Source organism: Trichosurus vulpecula, chromosome 2, assembly GCF_011100635.1.
Source record: "Trichosurus vulpecula isolate mTriVul1 chromosome 2, mTriVul1.pri, whole genome shotgun sequence".
Lineage (NCBI taxonomy): Eukaryota > Metazoa > Chordata > Mammalia > Diprotodontia > Phalangeridae > Trichosurus > Trichosurus vulpecula.
In genome coordinates, this window is record NC_050574.1 from 220,391,673 (window position 1) to 220,415,137 (window position 23,465).

The following is a 23,465-nucleotide window of genomic DNA, read 5'->3' on the forward strand; positions in this document are numbered from 1 at the left end:
GTATAAAATGTGACAGGACAATGTCACATTTTGGGAGAAAAACATATAAATTTGATTAATGTTTTTCAAATGCCATTAAAATGTTAATAGCTCATATGTTTGAAATTGCATCATTACCATAATTTTCAACAATGACAGAAGTGCAAAATATAAATAATTTATTGAAAAATGGAGGAAGCATTTATCATTTTTGAAGAGGCACTAACAGGATTTTCCATTTTAACCAAGTATAATTTAGGATTAGTAACGTTTGTTAAAAGAAAAATATTAAATGACTCTCAGATAGTCCTTTCAGGTATGTTCTCAACATAACAGGCTTTCACATTGAAAGACAAGTTTGGTAGTGTGGACTTTTTGTGTATAATGTCATTCAAAATTTGGAAACATTTACCCCAAAACCATTGCCTGTACTAAGTTCAGTGAGTGTTCATGTTGTCCTGAACATTATATCTTTATGAAATTCAAGGTTTCGAGTCTTTTGCTTCAATATGTGGTAATTGGTGCCTTAGTAGAAAGAGTACTAAAGGGAGATCAGGAGACCTTGGTCTCAACATTGGTGCTACACCAAGCTGTGCAACTTTGGGAAAGTCACTTTGTGTCTCTAAGATTCAGGTTAGTTACTGCTCCACAAAATTAAGGAGTTGGATTAGATGGGCTTATATCCAGCTTTCCAGTCCTGACATTCGATGTTTTTGTGAAAAGAGGAACATATTCGGGACTAGCAGAATTCAAAAGGGACAGCTGTAAGGACCATAGGGGTTGTGATGAGATAAAAGGGAAAGGTTGGGATAAAAAAAATAAATCTAAGCACAGAAGAGAGTTGAATGAGTTCATGCACACACTTTTGTTCAGTTGTTTTTCGGTCCTGTCTCACACTTTGTGATCCCAGTTGGGCTTTTCTTGATAAAGACACTGGAGTGGTTTGCCACTTCCTTCTCCAGCTCATTTTAAAGATGAGGAAACTGAGGGACTTGCCCAAAATCACACAGCTAATAAGTACCTGAAGCCAGATTTGCATTCAGGAAAATGAGTCTCCCTGACTCCAGGCCCAGCGCTCTATTTTACTTCACCTAGCTGCCTACTAAATGCACATTGCTTCCCACTAAAGACAGTGTCCAATGCACAGGTTAGCCAGTCCTATTATTTGCAGACTTTTGTCAAGAGGTTCTAGAATTGTGATCATTATTGCTGTAGGCTTTGATCTTTGCCCAGAGTAATCATGTATTGCAGTGGTAGAGGGTATTCAAAATGTCACGTCAAATTTAGAGTCAAAATTATTGAGTGGGAAAAATTACACCAAGCCTTCCGGCTTGCTCTCGCACATTCTTCCAGCTAGGACAAGACAACAATTCCTTTCAATTAGTTAAGAGTTTTCCATTACTGGGAAGGGGTAGCTCTTAGTCTTCTGTAAGATGCCTATGGCGTTCAGTCATGCTTGGCTGCACAATGACCACCATTATGGTCCATTAATGGCTACCTTTGAATGTGTTTTTAAAAGTAGCTCCACTTAATGCCTTTTGTTTCTGAAAATGCTTCCAGCCCTCCCTTAGTCCAGAATTGAATCTTCATATGTAACAAAGAAAACAGTTAAGCAAAAACTGATAGAATAACCAGGTTTGACAAATGCCAGCAACATTCTGCCCTAGCAGTCCCCTTGACTCTCTGCTGAGGGAAGGGAAGGATGATTCTATAGTGACCTCCCTACCCGCTAGGCCCCCTGCCCCCCCGCCACTCCCCGTCCCCAGCTTGCTATCCCCATAGGAACGGAAGATGCAAGGACTCCTGCTCTGCCGTCAAGTGCTGAGAAAAGAGGAGAGCCCCCTTTCTATAACAGAATCCTTGATGAAGCTCATACGATAATAGCAGTAATGTCACACTCTGAAAACTTATTCAAAGAGAAGAAAGGATAGGGGTCTGGCAGAGGTCTCCAAAGCAATGTGGGCTGTCCAAGTAAAGATTGGTTGTGGCGGTTGGTCACACGTGTACTAACTAGTCAAACATCAGAGCAGACCATGGAGGAAGGAGAATTTAGAATCTGAGGACCTGGTCTGAAGTCTTCTGACTCTGTTACTTACTGCTTAAGAGACCTTGAGCAAAATTATGTCATGTCTGTGAACCTAATTCCTCCCTTATAAAAGAAGAGCATTAAACTCCAAGACTTTGAATGTTCTTTTGAGCCCTAAATCTTTATTTCTATGGCTTTAAAGAACCGGACTTACTCATTCTGTACAGCAGTCCAAAAGGCTGAAATTGTCTGTCTTTATGTAACCAAGGAGACTTAAAATACACAAATCAATCAATCAACAATCTGTGTGGCCATGGGCAAGTAGCTTTGGGTCTTAAGCCCTAAATGAGTTTTCCCATTCACTGGAGAAGATGATAACTGACGTTCCTTCCAGCTCAAAAACTCTGCTTTATGTATCTAAGATCCAAATGAAGTTAGCTAATACTTTGAACTACTTCAACCTGGTAAAATGAATCTAATCCAAAAAATCAGTTTAGCAACTGACCAACTCTCAGTGCTTATATCTGGAAACATACCTGAGAACTACATTCCCGTGAGATCCAAAGGCCCATCCTGTTTACCTCCAGTCCTGCATAGAGTGCCCTAATTTTAGCTTCTCCCCCAGATGGCTGCTCAGTTTTGTCCTCTTCCCATCTTCCTTGAATAGGAAATCATTCATTCTGGAAGAGGAAAAACTGGCATCAGAAAATGATTATTTTAGTTCCTACATTTGCAATGTGCTTCTTGTACATTTGTTAGAATCTGGAATTTTCTAGTGGATTGAAAAGTAGGTGATGAAACAAACATCTGGATAAACCTGGAATACAGGAAAGAAGGTGTGGTCTAAGAAACATTGGAGGAAAATTGAAAACCAGATACAAGACTGACAATTTACTGTTATTGCTGTAATTCACAGGCCTGATTTGGCCACCTACCTTCCTTTATGAATTTCTAAAATGAGCAGATTAGAAAATGAACAGAGGGGTCTAGGCGATGAAGGCTCATCAATGTACAACCACAATAGGCTTTTTTCCCCCCGCTGAAGAAATGCTGTGATTCTAGAAATGCTTCAGAAAGCAGGCACAGGTGAATTGGGCCATGTAGATCAAGTGTGTAGGTATGCATGTGCCTACATTCATATATGTTTACACATATATGTATGTATACATACAAACATATAGTTTAAAACCCTTTTACCACAGTATTCTCCCTCTTCTCAGCTTTTGCTCTTGGAGTCATAATTTTAAAATTTAATTTTCTAAGTCATGAACATATAAAAAGCTAACAGACAAAAAGCATACATTAAAGATTCCTGTTTCCAAGGCTTTTTATAGCAAGCTTTGGAAATTACCTGCCATATTTCTCTTTCTTATTCAGCTTCATTAAAGCTAAATTCATTCTTTATTCTTAAAATGGTCGTTCATTTTCCCTGACAGTTTTAACAAAACAGACTGTTACTTTTAAAATTTCTGTATCCTAGTGGAAGTATCATATATACTTGTATTATTACCAAAGTATTGAAAATATGAATTCTTAGATCATTCACTCTCTCTCGTACTTTCTCATTCTCTCTCATACTCTCTCATCTTCTCTCTTACTCTCACTCTCATCTTCTTTCACTCTCATCTTCTTTCACTCCAGTCTTCTTTCACTATCATCACTTTTCACTCTCATCACTTTTCACTCTCATCACTTTTCACTCTCATCACCTTTCACTCTTATCCTTTCTTACTCTCTCATCCTCTTTGACTGTCTCACTTTTTCTCTCATCCTCTCTCACTCACTATCTGTCTCTCTCTGTCACTCTCTCCCACCTCCTTCATACTTCTACATCTTACTTTTTGCTTAATCTCAGATTTTTAAGGGATGGTCATTCCTCAGAGTAGCTGGACTTCCTACAGGAAATGCTAGGATGACCAACCCCCTCCTTGAAAGCCCTTTCATTCTGAACACTTACTTGTAGGATTGAGGACATGGGTGAGTGGAGAACATGTCAGCAGAAATCTAAGTAGTATTAATTCCCACACAGAGGAGGAAGTCTTCAAAAGCTAGTGAGAGCTTCTTCTAGTGATAAAATTGCCAAGTTTTTCCTTCTTGTTCCCTTTTTTAAATTAATTTATTTATTTTTAGTTTACCACACATGGTTCTACATAGTTTTGAGTTCCAGATTTTCTCCCCTCCCTCCCCCCTCCCTCCCCAAGATGGCATGGAAGGTCATATAACTGTTCTGTATAACTTCGCATTGAATTAGTTTATGCACTAAAACTGTTGAAAGACAATGGTTTTATTAAAGGAAAAGCAAAGTCTAGGGCTAAATCCATGTTTCTTTTCCATGGCTTATTTCCTAGGGCTTAGTCATCATGGGAATACTAAGAGTCTCAGGCCAGGAAGCAGTATATCTGATAAATACCAAAGGTCTCCAGGTTAAAATGAAATGAAACGCTAGTATATTTTAACATTAAATATCATCTAAGCAAAAATAGTTCCTCCTGAAACCCACAACATAACTGATATTTAGTCACAGACCAGCACCAGCAAAGGTTATTAGTGTCATGTGTCTTTCTTCAAATGATTTGTTCTTCTCTAATGAGAATCACAGAACAGACTTTAGATGTGGTATCTGGAGAGTGACTCAAGGGAACCTATATCTCCTGTTCACAGTAATGTCTCTTTACCCAGCACATTACTTATTTCTTGCGTCTAGCATCATCCTTTGGTAAATGGTCACAGTGTTATTTCTCTGTCCTCACAGTAGATTTTTAATTTTAGTAATGATAAGGGATCAAAAGCCTTGATGGAAAAGATTTAAAATATAAGCTTTTTCTTATTGTTCTTATAGCATGAATTCCACAGAAATATGGCAACAGAATAGTTGTGATTCTCCACTCTGATTTCAAGGGGCTTCAGGTCTTAAGCATAAATTATTGAGATATGACCTGAGATAACCATTCTCCATTGGAATCCTCTACATACTTGTTGAGGCTCCGAGCTGCAATACTTTGGAATTCCCCTAATTAGTTTGTGGTCATATTGAGCTTAACTTGGGTTGAGGGGCTAAATGGAATATCCATGTTGCTCCAAGGTCAGCTGAGTGTCTCATACCTCCCACCCTGACCAGTGTGGCTAAGGACCCTAGACCACTAAGGAGCCCTAGTTATTGAGGAGATATCAAAGGTGCTATCCCTTGTCTCTCAGAGCATGTGCACCATCATTCTGGAATTGTAGATGCTTTATCTTTACTTGTATAAGTTGCTAAGTCATTCATAAGGCCACTCATGTTGGTTTAGGGTTACAAAGTCAGAGATTCACTACATTTGGTCATAAAAAGTTACAGTTTAAAGGTAACCTGGGGTTCATAAACTTTTAAAGTTATTTTGATAAGGATTTCAATATTAATGGCTTTCTTTATAATAGCAGGCATTTTATTTTATTCACTAAAAGCTATTATTCAGAGAAGGGTTCCATAGCCTTCACTAATCAATTAATAAATATTCATTAAGTGCCTACTATGTGCCAAGTACTGTGCTAAGTGCCGGGGTTACAAAAATAGGCAAAAGACAGCGCCTACCCTAAAGCAGCTTATACTCCAGTGGGGGAGACATGAAAACAAATATATACAAAGCAAGCTATATTCAGAAAAAAAAATAGGAAATCATTAACAAAGGGAAGGTGCTGTAATTAAGAGGGATTAGGGAAAGATTTCTGTAGAAGATGGGTTTTTAGTTGGGACTTAAAAGAAGTCAGGGAGTTCAATAGTTGGCACAGAGGAGGAAGAGCGTTCTAGGCGTGGGAGACAGCCAGAGATAATCTCTGAAGTCAAGAGGTAGAGTATTTCATTCATGAAACAATCAGGAGGCCAGTGTCAGTGGATGGAAGAATGTGTATCAGGGAATAAGACATAAAAAACTGGAAAGAAGAAGGCAAGGCTATGAAGGACTTTGAATGTCAAACAGTACATTTTGTATTTGATTCTAGAGACAATAATAGGAAGCCACTGGAACTTATTGAGTAAAGGGGTTATTATGATTAGACTTGCTGTAGGAAAATCATATTAGTGGCTGAATAGGGGTTAGAGTGGAGTGGGGAGAGACTTGAGACAGGCAGACTCAACAGCCGGCTACTTCAATAATCACCAGCCTGCCAAAAGTGTCCTATGATATTTAAAAAATAATCTTTAAAGATTAAGAACCCCTGCTGTAGAAGCATAAGCCTTAGACTGATGATTTGGGGTAGCAAAGTATGCAGGGCAGTGCAGGGTTTGAATTCAAAGCTGCCCTCAGAGGTTTATGCCAGTAGCTGCTCTCATAGTTGCCTGTGAGTTTCTTTTTCTTTTTACAGAAGAGTAGCTTAAGTAGAGTGCCGGGCTTGGCAGTCAGGAAGACTCATCTTCCTGAGTTCAAATCTGGCCTTAGACACTTACTAGCTGTGTGACCCTGGGCAAGGTACTTAACCCTGTTTGCCTCAGTTTCCTCATCTGTAAAATGAACTGGAGAAGGACATGGCAAACTACTCTAGTATCTTCACCAAGAAAACCTGAAATGGGGTCACAGAGTCAGACACTATTGAAACAGCTGAACAAAAGCTTATATTTACCTGTTCAGCTGCTCTCGATGTGACTAGACCATCTAGATAAAAAGGACCATCATTAGTTTCAGATCAGAATCCTCACTATTAGTCTTTGGCAATGGCATTAGAGAATCCCTGAAAGTATCTCAATACCCCAGGGACCTGAGGGCTTCCTCACTGATGTGAAAGTTGGGCTGGAGCTCTCCATACCAAGATCTTCACACCAAATATTATATTCTGAAAGTTGGATGTCCTATGACCTTTATATCCTTGTTCTTCTTTTATGATCTGATGAGATGTATCAAATGTAACCCTACTAACTATATGAGGCAGATGGTTTTCATAGGTTTGAAAGTGTTGTTTCTCTCTGTAATTCCTTGTCTCTCTTCATGTCACTCTCTGTTTCTGTCTCTCTCTGTGTGTCTCTCTGTCTCTGCCTCTGTCTGTCTCACACACATATTTATCTGGAAGTTGAATTCAATATAAACTTTATTCTGGACATTGCTAAAGAAAGGATAACTAGTTCTACGTCAAGCAAATAGTTCTTAAGAAGCAATAATGGTACATGAGCAACCTGGAGAAAGCCCAGGGGAACATGATAGCTGTCTTCAAGTATTTGTATGGCTGTCACAACTGGGAATAATTAGGCATGTTCTATTTGGCCCACATATTAGAACAAAGAACAATGTGTGGAAATTGCAAAGTAGCCAATTTAGGTTTTATGTCAGGAAAAATGTGCTAACAATAAAAGCTGTCCAAAAGTGGAATGGTGTGTCTCAAGAGGTTATGGGTTTTCCCTCTTTGGCGGCCTTCAAGCAGAGGTTTGACAAGCAGTTGTTGAGTACATTATAGTGATAATTCCTTTTGTGTATGGATTTGACTCTAAGGCTTCTGAGGTCCTTTCCAACTCTCAAATTCTCTGACTCAGACCAAAGATAGTAGAGCCAATTCACACAGGCAAGTCTGCAGTAACTCTAGATACCAGCATAGACTGATCCTTTAGGCCTTAATATCTCTTATTCGTGGATTTAGAGTCAATAGACCTAGGTTTTAATCTTGGGTCTGTCTATGGGCAAAACACCTAACTTTTTTGGACTTCACCTATCAAATGAGTGGATGGGCTAGCTGAGCTCTAAGGTCTTTTGTAGGCATAACCTGATGATGCCATGGTCTTTTGTGCCTCGTTGCCTATACAGGACAAGGTAGACAGATGTTTATCATATCACATAGCCCACACAGTGGATTAGACTGCTGTGAACTTGACTCTGCTTTGAGAGGAAATAATTAGCGATTGTTCAGAAAACAGTTCAGAATTGAGTAGAAGGGATCATCCGCTGAGAAAATGTCAAAAGATGTGATTCAAGAATGTTGGCTATAAAATGGTATTTCTGTGGATGGTTTTAATGTATCATGAGAAATGGTAGTATATGTTCATTTTCAATGAAAATGTAACATTCTAAAGAATCAAAGAAATACTACAGAATAGAGGTACATCTATATCATGAGAAATATTCCTGAAAATGTGCATAAACAAAAATTTTGTAAGTGACCATAATTTAAAATAATTCTTCAGTAAATTACTATTTCATAATGTGAATAATTTTATGTGTGTGAACAATTATCCAATAACTTACCTATTCTATGAGAGACCAAGTTGTTACATGTTGCATATTTTCCTGAAGCATTATGTCTTCACTTTTTTTCCCCCAAAGGAGTCTCTCCTGAGCACTTAGGACCTGATACAGTCAGCAAGTCAAAGCAAATTCCAAAATTAAATCATGAGGCTTGCAAAATGGACAGCTGAGAGAAGTTTCCTACTCTGAGAAATATGCTATTAAAGGCCTGCTCACAATTCTTTTCACATGGCCACAATAAATCAGTACATTGGAATGCTGGGATATTTCTATACATTAATAAAAAAAAAAGTGTTAACGTTGGTTGAGCTCAATAGTACTATACTGTCAGGCAGAGATTTAGAGTATGATGACATCAGATGACATGTACTGGAAACAGTGACCACCTTAAACCTCAATGGTTTTCCTTGAGACTGAAAATAACTGTATACTATTTAAAAACAGAGTTATAATTATATTTCAACTTTATACACTCATCCTTAGGGAATGTTTTGTTTAGCTGGAGTTTCAGGGTCAAAATGAATATGCATTTATCTTGTGAAATTTTGGACACAGTAAAGTAATGATTGGATATGGAGGAAATTTTCTCAAGTCCCAAATTTAGGGGGTTCCAGATCAGCTTAGAGTTATGTATTTGCACAGTATGGTAAACGGTGGTGAGTCTGGAGTCTGTGCTACATCATAGAAAGAAGGTGGTGGCTCTACTATCTGGTATGCAAAAACAACTAATCTAGGTGTCACTGGAACGTTACCTATTATGCTGTTGATTTGCCAATATGGAACACAGGCCCCACTATATATGATCTGATTGGATAAATGAAATATTTGCAAGTATGAGTTTCTCTTGGTCATTGTGAACTTCTCTGGTTAATGGACAATGCTGAAATGTGCGTATTCAGCTGCTTTGAAATCGGTGCAGCATATCATAGTGGGGTGTGTGTATGTGTGTGTGTATACACACACATACACACACACCCCTACATATATATATATATGTACATACATATATATATGAATATATATATATATATATATATAAAATACATATGTCCCTACATATATATGAATGGAGAGGAGGGAGGGGGAGGGGAGAGAGAAGAGAGACAGAGAGAGACAGATTATTATTGAGTCAGTCCTCAAACCTCTCCAACCATCACCAAAACAAAGTAGATAGACCTTTCAAGAAATATCACTTGAGGGATGTGTGTGTGTGTGTGTGTGTGTGTGTGTGTGTGAGTGTGAGTGTGTGTGTGTGTGAGAGAGAGAGAGAGAGACAGAGAGAGACAGAGAGAGACAGAGAGAGAGAGAGAGAGAGAGAGAGAGATTTGTCATAGATGGTTCTTGAGTGGTAGTGGGCTGGAGCAGACAGATGAAGAACAGAAATGGCAGTCTAGGTAGACCCGCAGAGTTGGGTGAAAGCCATACATCTGAACAGAGGAGAGAGGTCCAGAAGGCACTCAGGGAATGGTCAAAAGTCAGTGTTAAACCACGAGTTCAGTTAATAGAGGAAATTTCAGGTGCACGTAGGATGCAAATATAAGCAAATAAAGTTATTTTTGTTTCAAGGACCTTATATTCTACTTGGATTAAACAACACTCTCAAGGGAGCTAGAAAGTATGGGGGGGTCAGGCATCGGGTGGGGGTGGCGTTGTGGTTTGGAGATAGTGAGATAGAGGCCTAAATCCAAGCAAAATAAGATGAACACACACCTATAAGTCCTCAGGGTGAATATAGGGAAAAAGTTCAAATTTCCACTGGGAGGCATGAGGATGATGGCAAGGGAGCAGGTGGCATAGTTTGGAGATGGCTGGGAAGTGAGAGTTCAGATATTATTATACTTTTTTTTTTCTTTTTTAACAAATGAGGAAACAGATGCAAGAAGATTAAATAACTTGTTGGTGTTCAGGGCTATTAAGTGTCAGAGCTGGGATTACAAACCCAGTTTTCCAGATTCCAAATCACTCAACACTTCAATGACAATTTATTGAACATCAACCACATCCCAGTCACTGTGCTAGGTGTAGAGGGTACAGAGACAGAAAAAATAGACAGGTATCTTCCCTTGGCTTTCTGTTTACTATAATTACACTGCCTCCTCAACCACCAAGTGTTAAAGGGATTGGGGAACAGTGGAGCCAGACAGCCCCATTACAAAATCTTTTCCCCTTTGAGGCTATGCTTAGTACTCAGTCTAACATGACTTCACCTATGTAAAATGTAATGGGGTGGGGCAGACAGTGCAACTTGATCATGGGGCTCCCACCATCCAAGGAATAGACAGATCCCCCTAATTTTGGAAAGGGAAAAATAGACCTTAAGCGTCTTACCCCTGTTCAGATAATATAACCTTGAAAAGGGTTGACTCTTTAAGCATTTTGTAACACTTTTTTTTCAGAATGTTTTAGTCTTCTGCTTCTTTTAACTTTAGCCAAGTAGCCATGATTTCATTTTTGCTTTACTAACAATACCTTTTTTCTTTTAAAATTACACTTGAAGGACATTAAAGCTTTTAAACATAAATGTCTAAGACTTTTGAGCCAGTTATTTTTGCAAAGTAAAACTATGTATCTTCCTTGTACATTTTGTTATTGACCTTTAACTGAATCTCTTTTTAGACTATCTAGATAAATTGACTGTTTTATTTTGGATTTCTTAATTTCAGATTTAATCAGCTCTATGAAAACTGTCTTTCTGTATTACACCGGCCAGGTCAGACAAAATTCACTCTGTAAAACCTGTCTGGTAAATAGCCAAGTTTCTGTATTTAGTTATTTACACCCATATTTGTAACATTCTGACCCCCGCTTCCAATCCTGGTCATACAAATCACGTGTGTCATAATGGAGACACACTAAAATAATTCCCTATGAATAAAGTCAATGTGTCATTCTAAACTCTTAATATGCCTGGTCCAAACTGGTGAAATAGTATATGAAGACCCAATTAGAATGGTACTTTCAGTCCCAGCCAGAGGTTACTTTAGTCCTACTTGAAGAATCCTATTGGATCAGTACCTACATAGGAGGAAAAAAGTCCTACAAACATTTGTGATTACTTAAGGGAGAAGTATTAAAAATAATCCTTGCCTAATGCGTTGAGAAATAAAGATAGTTTCATGTTGCAATTGCTGTGATATTTCCCTCCTTGAAATTCTTCATGAGCCCCAGGTTTATTATGGGTAATGTTGTCATGCTAACCCTGTTTCGCTTAGTAATGGCATTGCTCTTTCATGGACATCAGGGCAGAATTTGAGACCAATCCTCCAAATTGGTTTAATGATGTCATGTCCTAACAGCTATGACTCAGTTGCCAAGTTTTCCCTTAGCAGTGGCTGGAGGAAGATTGGCCAATGAAAAGATGAGGGAAGACTTGGATTCTATGGCACTTAGTGGGCTACAGACACTTTGAGGTGACAAATAAGGAGATAAACAGAGGGCAAGGATGTCAGAGATATTTCTGTTGAGTGAGTTGCTTGTTGGGTGAGATTCCATCCCTGGTTCCCTATCTCCACATTTCTATGAATTGATAGGTTTGGAAGGGGTTTTTTGTTGTTATTCTTCACTTTAATATCATAGATTTAGATCTATTAGGGATCTTAGAAGTCATTGAGTCTAAGCCTCCCTTTTTATAAAAGAGGAAACAGGCGCAAAGAGGACAGGTGACCGGCCTATGCTCACACAGCTGTAAGTATCTGCAGGAGAATATGAACTTTGGTGTCCTCCCTCCAAGATCTGTCTTCTATCTACTCTGGCATCAGCTGCCTCAGATTCCTCATCTCTAAACGAGGGGTTTGGACCAGTTGGATCTCTTCTGGCTCTGATAGACAAGTAGCCACTGACCCACTTGCTGAAATAGTTTTAAACGCCCTTGCTCTTACCGAAAAAGAGATAAAACATTTATATATATATATAGATATAGATATAGATTTATATATGTGTGTGTGTGTGTGTATTTACAGTAATTTAATGGGGACATAGTATCTTAGTGCTAAAATAGCAATCATCTATTGTTATCCGTTTTAGAAAACTGAGCCCCAGAGAAATGAAATACTTTCTTCTTAAAGACACAAAGTTAGCAGCACAGCCATATCTAGAACCCAAATCTTTTTATCTTTGACTAGTATTATTTTCACTACCCCATAGGACTTACGAATGAGAGAGTTCTAATTGTCTCCTTCCAAATTTCAACCAGAAACCAATGTCTTGATCTGTTCTAAACCTTAATTCAATCTCCTCATCTTGAGTGAAGAGAAACAGTCTCCTGCAGAGTCTTTGTTTTCCAGTTAACTACAAGGCTACATTACCCGATGTCAGACACATGCAAAGTGAAAGTAATTACAGGTTAACAGATTTCAGATATTCAAAGAGAATCAGGAATGTCATTCAACTGTGCTTATGTTATGGAAGAACACGTGAATTCAGAAAGGCAGAGGCTCCCATTTGGATATATGAATGTATAGTGGGGCCTTTGACAGAAGCTCTTTTACATTATTTACAAATATTCTTAAGTTACAAAAGATGAGCCTACAGCATGATTTCTAATGCCATGTGTCAATAAGAGGGGGGTAGCCAAGCTCTTCTCTCTGAAGAAAGGTTGATATCACATTTTGTTAGACTCCATTGCAGTTTTCAATATCTTTTCAATTTTGTGGAATTTTGTCACAGTTTTGCAAGTTTTGTAAAGCTTTTAAAAGTGAAGGGAGAAGTGATCTTTAGGAGGGATTGTTATAAAGTTAGATGACTTGAAAGAAGTCCTAATTTCATTATAAGTGAAATGTATGACAGATTTCAAATGCTAAGGAATGAAGCTTGGTTCTGTTATAGGTATATGAAGTGTGTATGCTTTTTTGGGAGGGTGGGGTGGAGAATGCTGTGAAGACTCAATGTTTTGGTCATATATTGGTAGGCAATCTGGATTTTGTCCCAAGAGCTACAGAATTTTGCATAAGTGATTTGCATTTCAAGTGGCTCATAATAAAGAGTAATTCAGACATCTTAAGTGATATTGGGAGCTGCTAATGACTTGGGGAAAAAAAAAAACTCTGTTAAATGTTAACCAGTGGGTTGGTTTACATGTGAAGGCATACTTTGCAGTAGGATATGAATCAAAGGTATATAGATTTATAGGGTGAAAAAACAGATAAAAAAGGCTCTTTTCATTGGAATAGGAGAATTAGCTTTTGCACAGGCATGCACTTCTACTTTATCAGACAAAGAGATGGTAATGTTTTATCTTATAAGAATGGTAGAGTTTTTTTTGTCTTTTAATGAATTAGCATATGCGCTATAGGTAAGTTGATGGGCTCTGTGGCCAGCCCCTAGTCACTCTAATGCTCATCTCGGAGCTTGAGATGGGAAGATCAGAATGAACAGAATGCTAGTAGGTTAGTGAAACATTTTTTTTTAATTTCTGCACTTAACATGTACATATTTTCTTTTTAAAAGCAGCCTCTAAGCTCTATAATTTTAACTATCTTGCTTATTTTTATAGGCACAAATACTACCTAAGCAGCCATTGCTTTTCAAAAGGTCTTGGGCCAGATGAAAGGGAGGAACTGTTTCTAGTGGTGGTCTCTACTGACTTAACAAATAACAAAGGAGAACGGGAGCTTCTTCTGAAATACTTGCTTAGGAACCTTGAATTCAAACATAGGACTGCTTTGTTATGTATCTTGTGCATATACTAGATTGTGAAAGCTACAAAGGAAGGGCCTAATATGAGAAAATGTAAAGCCTGTATGCCTTATGGGTCTTTTTACTTGCAACTTTTTCCTCTCCATTCAGACAACAAATATTTATGGAGGGCCTAGACAAGGGTAGTGTGGTATAGTACATACAAGTCTCCATAGTGGGAGCCTCACCTCCCTGGAAGGTGTATATGATCAACCTTCAAGAAGGTAGAAAGATAAGTCATACCCCATCATCCCCCTATGGCTAATTTGAAGGCATGTCTCCAACACAATCACATTTCCCCACTCCTTTCACATGGTTGCACAAGTTTACAATTTCTCCCTTTTTGCCCTGGCATGTTCCACTCAGAGAGGTCATAATCTAAGTTCTATTCTGGAACTGAGACTAGTCGTCGTACCAGTGCTGTTGGTAAAACCCCCTCTCCACCATTCTGCTAGCATTCCTACATCCTTTTCCCAGATCTCCTGACATCTGTAGCAGGCACCCATGGGCTGGCTCTGTGCTCTAGGGCAGTAACACGTAAGCAGAAGACTCCCCTTTCCTCTTTCTATTTTGGATAGGACAGAATTAGGGATATAAGGATAGACAGGCATGGATGGATTGAAATCTGCATCATAGATCTTATTACTTTATCTTTTCCCTAAAACCCATTCCTCTTTTGAATTTCCCAGTCACTAAGGGTAACACTGTCCTTCTAATCACCCAGGTGACAGCTCAGTGACATCTCCAGCTCCTCAATTTAATTCAGCTCTGAACTCCCTGAAAACATAAATTCTTGTCTTCATCTTGGCCATTTTCTGCCCTGCTGTGGTTATTATTCCATCCTCCAAACCAGATGTCCAGGGATCATGCCCAGGAAGTGCTAAGACACTCAATTCTAAACTTCCTGGACCCATGCATCCTCTTCTTCACATGAGTCATTTTTCATCCTGCTGACAAAGCTTCCTTTCATCTCTACCCCTTTTCACCTCTGCTCCAATAACTGTAATCACATAAGTACTACTCTTGACTTTAAAAAAGGTATGTCAGTGAACTGTCCTATGGTTTCACTCACACCCCTGTGACTTTTCAGAGCAAAAGACCCTTTCCTGGCAATTAGGTGACACGTTGGGCTTGGAGTCAGAAAGAACTGAAATCCAGACTTGCTAGCAGTGTGACCCTGATCAAGTCGAACTATTTGCCTCCTCAACTGTAAAATTAGGATAATAATAGCACCTATCTCATGGGTTATTGTAAGGATCAAGTTTGTAAAAAGCACTTAGCACAGTGCCTGGCACATATAAAAACCCTGATAAATATTTGTTTCTCCCTTCCCCAACTTCATTGTCTTCCTTTTAAGATGTAAGGTCCTTTAGGGCAGGGATGTTCTTGCTTTTGTACTTGTATTAGAAATTCTCAGCATAGTACTTGATCTAGACTAAGAGCCTAATAAATATTCTTTCATTTATTCACTTACTCTGACCCCTCTATTCCTGCCTCTATGGAGTCAGTTGTCAAATCTTACAGTTAATACCTTTACAAAATCCCTCCCATATGTTCCCTTCTCTCTATTCACAAAGCTACCACTCTGGTTAAGTTCTCTGCTTTGAGTATTGCATAAGCTCCTGTTTGCTCTCCGTCTTGTCTCCCTCACTCCAATCCATCCTTCCCACAACTGCCAAAGTGATTTTCCTGAAGTGTAAATTGGACCATGATACTCCCATACTCCAGTTGTTCCCTAATGACTATAGGATCGAATACTATTTTATTGTTACCCACCCCCCCTTTAATGTCTTTTTTGTCTATTTTGTCTTTAATGTCTATTTTTTGCATAAATATCTAATGTACATGATTATTAGTGTGATATATATGTGATTCATATATTCATAACACACACACACACACATATATATATATATATATATATATATATATATATATATATAGGGGATATGTGCTCAATTTTTTCTTTTGCGCTGATAGGAGTGTATGATCAAAAAAAAATTGGAGAACACTGACATAGTGCTGGTCTCTGAGTCAAGAGATCCCAGATTCAAATTCTGCTTAAGCCACATGTTCGAATATGGGGGAAAAAATCCCTTAAACTCTCAAAACTTCTCTTCTCATTTATAAAATGGGGACCACGCCTGCATCACAGGATTGTTAGACTGAAATGAGATAATGTATGTTAAATGCTATACAAATTCCAGTTGTTGTTGTAATTACACAAGAAATAAAAGACATAGCATAGCCCCTCTTTCTAGGACATGTATACATCTTTTCTTGCCGATTGGATTATATGAAGATAAGAGCTTAATCAAGGAACACTTTATGGAGGAGGTAGATATTCAGGAGGCTCTTGAGTTCTTCATTCTTGTATGATCCTCAAAGCAAATGATATTGGAGTGTGTGTGTGTGCGTGTGTATATGTGTAGGTATCTCTTGGCTAGCACAATTTTTTAAGTGTAGAAATTCTATTACTATCCAAATTCCAAGTCGGAGTTTATGCTTTTGGCAAGATAGATATATTCCTGAACTGTTTATGTTTTTGTGGCTGACAAGTTGTTAGAGAGGTAATAGCAGCTCACTTTCCCGTTGTCATATTTGTAAATCAGTTTAAAGTGACTTTTGAAGCAATCTGGTATGCCTGACAGTTATTTCTGAGATAGGAGTGTCCATACCATAATACTTTTTAAAAATCTCATTCTGTTTACATTCTCTGTTTGACAAATTTATCAGCAAGTCTGCTTTTTCACATCAACTGGTTATTGTTTATATATCTTTTTGAAATTCATTTCTAATCTTATACTTTTTTTAAACCAAATAATGAGAACACTGGATTTGGGACTAGAGATGCTGGATTCAACTCCCGTGTCTGATACTACCTATGTGACCTTGGTTAGTAACTTCATCTTTCTGGATATCACTTAATCTGCTCTTTTACCTTATCTGTAAAATGAGAAAGTTAGACTAGATATCTACTAAGTGCCCTTACAACTCTAAATTTATGACCTTTCTGGCCTGCCAAGAAGTGAATGAGAAGGTTGGCTAGGCTAGAACTGAGAATCTGCATAAGCTGGTATAGTCTGACAGATAATAACCGATCTAGGTGAAAGACCATAAGGCAGAGAAAGTTAATACAGAAAAAAGCAATGAGTACTATCCAAAATAGAAAGAGAAGGTGTGTTCTTTTTAAGCTATGTTGAGGAAAATAAGAGGATTGAAAAATGGCAATGATGATGCGGAAATGATAACTGAACTCATTCTTATCAAATCTAAAGATGACACAAGCCTCTGCAGCATAGATGCCATACTGCATGGCAGGATCAAAAAGAAATTGCCAGTCTAGAATATCAAGTTAAATTTAAGATGATAAAATGTAATAGGGGAAAATGTAAAGATTCACTTAGGTTCAAAAATTCAAGTTCACTAGCACATTAAGGGGATGGATGTGGCACAGCAGCAATTCATCTGAAAAAAGAGCTAAGGATTTTAGTGAACTGCAAACTCAATAAATCGACTGTGTATTAAAAAAAGCATAGTATGTAGACCTACCTATGGAGGTGTCAGTCCCATTAGATTGTAAGTTTCTTGAGGACAGGGACTGTCTTTTACCTGTTTCTTGGCACAGCATCTGGCGAGTAGTATGTGGTTATTAAATGTTTCTTGACTGAATGCAGTGCTATGGAACTCTTACTTGAATAAACTATATCCAGAGTATTGCACTCAGCTCTAGGGGCCCTTGTTTTGGAAGGTCACTGATACGCTGGGAGAGAGGCCAGAAAAAGGCAACCACTATAATGAAGGATTTCAAGTTCATCTCATGTAAAAGTCTCCCACTGCAGCTGGGGCCATCTCCAGTTGTCTGGACCATTGTCTTGCCACTGGATTCAAATGACTCCGGAGGAGAGAGGGAGCTTGATGACTTTGCACAGCCCTGCCTCACTTAAATCCAATTCACTTGCAAGTCAAAACATCACCTCCTGATGGCATTGATCCATTCTGAGAATGGAGGATGAAAAGCAAACAAGAACAACAATATGAAAGTCAATTGAAGGAACTAGAGAAGCTTAGACAAGAGAAGTAAACACTTAGTAACAACTGCCATCTAGTACCTAAAGGAAGGTCAGATGGAAGAAAAATTAGAATTGTTTTGTTTGATAGGAGAGAACAGAAATAGGTGTCATGGTATAAGAAGCCTCCTAATCTTTAGACATTATCCAAAGTGGAATGTGCTTCCTTGGGAGGTTTTGGGTTTCCCTTACTGGGGTATTTCTGGGAGAATTTTGACGACTCCTCATCTAATATGTGGGTGAGGAGATTAGGGATTAGGTATGGATTTGAATAAATCTCCTCAGTGTAAAGACCTTTGAGATTCTATGATTGGGACAATAACTTGAGAGTAAATGAAGTGGGTTTTTGTTGTTGTTATTTGTTTGTTTGTTTAAGGATGGTACACAGCTGCTCAGATTTTTAGGCAACAAGAAAGGAACCATTCAATCTATCAGCAAGTATTAATTGTGTTCACTACATGTCAGATACTGTGCTATGCATTCATTTTCCAACAGAAGGCAAAAAACGTCCCTGCCCTTAAGGTGCTTACATTCTTTTTGAAAAAAAATATTCAATTTTATTTTATTTTCAGTTTTGAATTTTCTTCCTCCTTCTCCCCCTCCCATTTAGAAGGCAAGAAAAAGGAGAAGGGAAGGGAGGGGAGGGAAGAAGAGGAGAGGACAGGATGGATGCTTCAATCTCCACTCTAAGTCAGTGTTGATCAGAGTTACTAAGTCTTTCAAAGTTGATTATCTTTAAAATATTGCTATTATTGTATAAGCTGTTCTGCTGGTTCTGCTCACTTCACTTTGTGTAACTTTCCTCCAAACCTTACCATGTTTTTCTGAAACCATCCCTTTCATCATTTCTTACAGCACAAGAGTATTCTATCACATTCATATATCATAACTTCTTCAGTCATTTACCTTGATGGACACCAGAATCAGATTCTAATTCTTTGCTACCACAAAAAGAGCTACTATAAATATTGTTGTACATATAATTAATTTTCTCCTCTCATCTTTTTTGGGTATAGACCTAGTAGTAGTATCACTAGGTCAAAAGGTATACACAATTTAATAGTCCTTTGGGCATAGATCCAAATTGCTTTCTAGAATGGTTGGGCCATTTAAATCAGGGAAATAACATGCAACTAACCAGGTATACAAAATATGTGGAGAATAAATTGAAGGTTATCTCAAAGGATTAGACATTAGTGGTTGGTAGGACTGGGAAAGGCCTCTTGAAGAAGGTCAGATTTAATGTAAGTCTTACATGAAGTCAAAGGAACAAAGAGGTAGAGGTGAGGGAGCGGCACATTCCCAGACTGAGGGACAACCAGTACAAAGGCTAACAACAGGAAAATGACAATGGGCTCATTTGCTGTGGTGTATAAGAAAAAATCAGTAGTAAAGAGAATTTCCTAGAGTGTAGTATCTTCCAAAGAAAGCCTAGTTTTCATTCTTTCTAAAAACAGAGTGTGATAACAGGAGATCTAAGGTGAAGGCGGGTTTATTACCAATAGAACAGGGATTCCAGAGCATACAATAGAATGGAATTGCAAAGCAGGATTTGGACTACAGGTGGGTAAAGATGAGAGTACAGGGAAAAACAGGGAAGAAAGGAAGGAAACAAGCAAGAAAGGAAGGAGGAAGCATTTATTAAGTGCCTACTATGTTCCAGGTGTTGTGCTAAGCACTTTACACCTCACAACAATCCAAGAATCTATGTGCTATTATATTCCCATTTTACAATTGAGGAAACTGAGGCAGAGGTTAAGTGACTTGCCCAGGGTCACACAGCTAATAAGTATCTGAGGCTGGATTTGAACTCAATTCTTCCTAACTCCAAGTTTGGTGCTTTATCCACTGCAACAGGATTTTCATATCAGTAAATGCTAATAATGACTATCAGATTAATGGGATAAGGAACTAAGAGTTTGTTAAAGAATGAAAAAAATTGGATGGAGGGTCCTTAATTCCAGAGTCCTTTGATGACTGAACAGTGTGTCAATGTTAGAATGGTTGTGATGGCCTCCACTATAGATGCCTTCAAACACCAGTGGGTGGATAGAGGTAAAGGAAGTAGGTGGGAGTGGCAGAAAGTTCTAATTGTCTGAGTCAGTAAATAAATGGTGTTCAAGTCCCCAGTCCAAACTGGCCTCCTACTCAATACCAAATGTCTAGAGGTGAGATATACCAAAAAAAAAAAAATACCCTGTGCATGGGTGGACCAGAACTGATTCTCTAAGGACCCAGAAACACTAGACCCTACTTTTAGTCTCTAGCTCAGAGGTTAGGATCATATCTTCTGGTGTAGCCCCTCTAGTGCTTTTGGCTCCATAAGACCCTGGATTTCTGAATGTGAGTCCCCTTCTACATAGGCCATTCACTTTCTGAACCATGGCAGCCACAGTTATTAAATCCGATCCCACGACAAAAGCTCTTTGCTCTCTGCCTTATTTTTGTGGTTCCTCTTAGGCAAGAGAACGACTGGGTCCATGTGTTTAGATGTAGCCAAAAAAGTTAGAGGACTATAGCAGAAGTCTGCTTCTGGAAAAAGAAAGGACAGAGAAGTAATGTTTATCTCACCTTCTTCTTCTATCAACATGGGTTTTATATGATTCATCTGGATGTCAGTGGCAAATGAACTTTGTACAAAAGAATTGTGAGCCAGAATTTATTTTCTTCTTCTATGGGACATCATTCCAGTGCCCTTATGTCACTCTCCTACTCTATTGAAGTACCCAGAGTTGCATTCAAGGGTGTGCCAGAGCCAGGTTAGACTAGTCCACTTCTTAAATTTTCAGTGTGTGTGATCATTTAAACCTCAGAAATCAGCAAGTGCTACAAATTAGGGTTGATTTATTGTTTTGCAGATTATCTAGACTTAAGAATGGATAGAGAAATTGTAGCAATGCAGATTAAACTTAAAAGTGTGTTATGCACACATTTTTTTCCCCTCTGGAGAGCTGGTTGTTAAACATTTATTAGTATACCCCTGGATGCATTCCACATTAGCCTTTGCTACAGAATAGTATGGAGTAGATAGTATTTTCTTCACTTCTGGGTAACTTCTGCTTTGTATAAACTTCATGATTCCATTGTAATTCTAGTTTAAAAAATCTTGGCAGACTTGAATAATAATTATTTGACTTTGAGTCATCAATTAATCAAGAAATAAGCATTTATTAAATCCCTAATATGTTCTAGGTACCGTGGTAGTCCCTGGGGATACAAAAACTAAAATGAAACAATCCCCGTTCTCAGGGTTCTCTTGTATTAGAGGAAACAATAGGCACATATACAAGCAAGTACAAAATAAATCCAAGGTTTTTAAAGAAGGTGGCATCTGGCATTTGGGATCAAGAAAAGCTTCCTGGAAATCATGAATATTCTCAAGGCCTCAGTTTCCTCATCTGTAAAGTGAAGAGGTTAAACTAGATGTCCTTCAAGTTTCCTTCCAGATTCAAATGTAATTCAAATATATGATCCTATGAAGTAAGAAGATAAATTTGTTGGAAATGCTCTTGAAAAGTTACTTTTGAATATTACAGAGAATATACTATTATTTAGTCGTGGCAGTGACTACTGGAAGGTATGCTAGATGAATTCTTGGTGGCAGCAGAAAATCTATTGGATAATTCTTCACTGTGAAAAGTCTAACAGCATATTCTTTAAGACTGTAAAATTTCCAGATAATACAATAATGGATGTAGGGACTAAAGTAACTCATTCATTAACCACTTGAATGCTCCCTCATGCTGAGTCAGTGCCAGTCTTTCTACAGCAGTATACGGTTCAGTAATATAGACTCTAGCTAGCATTGGTGCATAAATTGATGGTGATAGGGATATGAACTGCAAGACTATATCTACTGACATCAGTATAGAATACTAAAAATGACAACATTAGTAGGCAGTAGCTTTAGAATATACTCTGCAATGGAGAAATCCTTGACCAATAGTTATTCATTTAAACTCAAGTGTATGGGTTTATATGTGCTAATTTGTAAAAGACGTGTAAATGGAAAAATGCATCTGAGGTATTTCCTTTTACATGTGAACTTACTTTGAATTCAAAATTTATTAGGGATAGATTCCTATTTAGACAGAACATAAGCTGAATAGAAACAATGTGGTATGGTGCATGGAGTGTTGAGCTTAGGATCAGGAAAAATTGCATTTAAATACCATCTCTGACACTTGGCAGCTCTGTGACCTTGTATGACTCATTTAACATCTATGGGCTTCAGGTAGCTTGGTAGGGCTTAGTACTAAGTCCTAGAAGCTCTAGTTGATGAGTTTTACATATTAAGAAAGTCCCATGCCACATAGCTTTTTCTATATTTGTGTCTTAGATAAATAATGCATTATCCATTCTGTAATGCCTTCTGGAATATGCTAATCAGGTCACCTATGTTAAAATATCTTTTTAAAGATCTGAATCCTTGTAGTCAACCAGCCATCTTGCTATAATGTCTTTATCAGTCTTTTTTATTTTTAATTTTTCAAAAATTTATTTTGTTGTCAATTCACAGAATAAAACAAGCATTTCCATAACACGGTACAATAAAAAGGATGATTGCACATGAAAATGCAAATCTACCATGTACAACTTGCTATTCTCTCCATATATAAAACAAAGTTATCATGTAAATTTCTTTTTTTTTCCTTTCCCCCACCCCATGGCTACCATTAGCCACAAACAGGTGTGAATGTGTATATGTGTGGGTGTGTGTCTGTCTGTCTGTGTCTCTGTGTGTGTGCATGCATGTAAAATTATTGTATACATACTTCTGTTTATCAGTTCTTTCTATGGATACAGGAAGCATCTTTTTCGTATGTCCTTTATCTTTAATTTGTGTATTTATAATAGTCAAAATAACTTAATCGCTCAAAGTAGTTTTTAAAACAATGTTGCTGTCACTATATACAACGTTCTCTTGATTCTACTCACTTCTCACTTCATCATTTTATACAAGTTTTTCCGTGCTTTTCTAAGATCATTGAGTGCGTCATTTCTTATAGCATTGTAGTATTTGTCACAACCTTATAACACAACTTGTTCAGCCATTCCCCAATTGATGGGCATCCCTGCAATTTCCAGGTCTTTGCCACCACAAAGAGAGCTGCTATAAACATCCCATTCTCACTCAAAGTTATAATTACTATTTGTGAACTTCCCTTCATTTTATCTTTACTGTTTTCTTTCTCGGCCTCTCTTTTTACCCTATCCCTGTTACCTTACCTTCTCTCCCTACCCCCCCACCCCCAACTTTACCAACATGAATCAGTTTATGCCTTTGAACTCAGCATATGCCCATTGGTCAGAAGATGGTCATCTTTAGAGTTAGCTACTCGAGGTCTATTTAGCCTCAGACACTTATTAATTTTGTGACCCTAAATTTGCCTCAGTTTCTTATATGTAAAATGGAGACATACTGAAGAAGGAAATGGCAAACCACTCCAATATCTTTGCCAAGAAAACCCGTGGCCAGGTCCATGTGGTCACAAAGAGTCAGACATGACGACAAGA

At 38.1% G+C, this 23,465-nt stretch overlaps 1 protein-coding gene across 2 annotated transcripts in view; it reads left to right on the plus strand.

Annotated features, from left to right (window-relative positions):
• XIRP2 (xin actin binding repeat containing 2) overlaps nt 1–23,465 on the plus strand; it is a 423,417-nt gene that overhangs the window by 271,309 nt on the left and 128,643 nt on the right. The window lies entirely within an intron of this gene.